Source organism: Mastomys coucha, chromosome X, assembly GCF_008632895.1.
Source record: "Mastomys coucha isolate ucsf_1 chromosome X, UCSF_Mcou_1, whole genome shotgun sequence".
NCBI classification, from domain to species: Eukaryota; Metazoa; Chordata; class Mammalia; order Rodentia; family Muridae; genus Mastomys; species Mastomys coucha.
In genome coordinates, this window is record NC_045030.1 from 134,623,102 (window position 1) to 134,625,218 (window position 2,117).

Here is a 2,117-nt window from a genome sequence, read left to right on the forward strand (position 1 = left end):
AATGTTACCCTGTTTCCCGGTTTCCCCTCCAGGAAACCCCCTATCCCATCCTCCCTCCCCCTGCTTCTATGAGGGTACTCACCCACCCTGGCATTCCCCTACAATGGGAATAGAGCCTTCCCAGGCCAAGGACCTCTCCTCCCACTGATGTCTGACAAGGGCATCCTCTGCTACATATGCGTCTGGAGCCATGTGTACTCTTTGGTTGGTGGTTTAGTTCCTGGGAGCTTTGGAGGGTCTGGTTAGATGATATTGTTGTTCTTCCTATAGGTTGCAAAACCCTTCAGCTCCTTCAGTCCTTTCTCTAACTCCTCCATTGGAGACCCCATGCTCAGTTCAATGGTTGGCTGCAGTCATCCACTTCTATATTTGCCAGGCTCTGGCCAGAGCCTCTCAGGAGACAGCTATATCAGGCTTCCTGTCAGCAAGCACTTCTTAGCATCTGCATTTGTGTCTGGGTTTGGTGTCTGTGTATAGGATGGAGCCATGCTCCAACATATAACAAGGACACATGCTCCACCATGTTCATAGCAGCCTTATTTATAATAGCCAGAAACTGGAAAGAACCCAGATGTCCCTCAACAGAGGAATGGATACAGAAAATGTGGTACATTTACACAATGGAGTACTAATCAGCTATTTAAAACAATGAATTCATGAAATTTTTAGGCAAATGGATGGAACAAAAGAATACCCATGATATGCAATCATTGATAAGTGGATATTAGCCTAAAAGCTCAGAATACCCAGGATATCATTGACAGACCACGTGAAGCTCAAGAAGAAGGAAGACCAAAGTGTGGGTGCTTTGGTCCTTCTTAGAAGGGGGAACAAAATAACCATGGGTGCAAATACAGAAACAAAGTGTGGAACAGAGACTGAAGGAAAGGCCATCCAGAGACTGTCCTACCTGGCTATTTTTCTCTTAACCTTTTAATGAAAGTATAACATATGCAGAGAAAAGTATATTATTCCTGTCTATAAATAAGTTTGTGCCTATTATTTGCTAACTCTAAAATGGGTCTTTTAGAGGCCTTGTGTTTTTTTCAAGAAGATGTGCACATTGTTTCATGAACTCTCAAAATTTAATGCTTTCTATCAAATATTTAATATCAAATATTATAGTTTTACAAATCATAAATAAAATGTAGCAATATAACAAATAATTGCTTAAAACTCAGCCACCAATACTGTATTATGACCAATACATTTATTAGGAGATATGAATTCAGTGCCCCAAGGTAGAAAGACTTTATATGTATATATTTATATATATATATGTATATTTTATATATATTTATATATATACACATATGTACATACAAACACAAAATCTCTAACTCCTTTTGTGTTTATTTTCCCCTGTAAGTTGTAGATTATCTCATTTTCAAAATACACTGATCTTTCTTTTAGTACATTGTACTGTGGCTTGGAATACATTCAATGCATCTACTCCAAATTCTCGTCAAGAAACTGTTGACACCAGAAGGATCATGTGTACATAGAGGCCACACTTCCCAAGCCTCCCCAAATAGTACCACTGACTGGGAATCAAGTACTAAGATTAGCAAGGCTTCAAGGGAGATTCACATTCAAATCAATACTCTAGTTATTCATTGGGTTTGATTAATTGTAGAAAATTAGCTTGTATTTTACTTTCTATTCAGTTTTTTCTCTTCTGCTCGCTTTATTCCCTTTATGCTATTTTAGTGACTATCTTAGACATTTTATTACTCTTATATTCTCATACTAAAGCAACATTATACTATTTCATATATAATATAAAGTATATATAAACAGTGTAATTCTATTATTTATAAAAGTCTTTGTGACTGTCTTCATGCATTTTGTTTTTATGTGCATGATGAATCTTACAATTAACTGCTATTATCGTTTTATATTGCTGACGTCAGGACACAATGCTTTCTAGGCAAGTGCTCTACAACTCAGCTGCTTCTCTAGCTTTGTCTGTATTTTAAACTTTGTCTAGAATTTATTGAACTCTCAAGAATTCATTATTAGAAGGGAAATAGCCAGGTGGTGATGGCATATGCCTTTAATCCCAGCACTTGGGAGGCAGAGGCAGGTGGATTTCTGAGTTCAAGACCAGCCTGGTC

The 2,117-nt window shown here is 37.6% G+C and overlaps 1 protein-coding gene across 1 annotated transcript in view; it reads left to right on the plus strand.

Moving 5' to 3' along the window:
• The window catches only part of Col4a5 (collagen type IV alpha 5 chain), a 186,436-nt gene that overhangs the window by 141,787 nt on the left and 42,532 nt on the right, over window positions 1-2,117 (plus strand). The window lies entirely within an intron of this gene.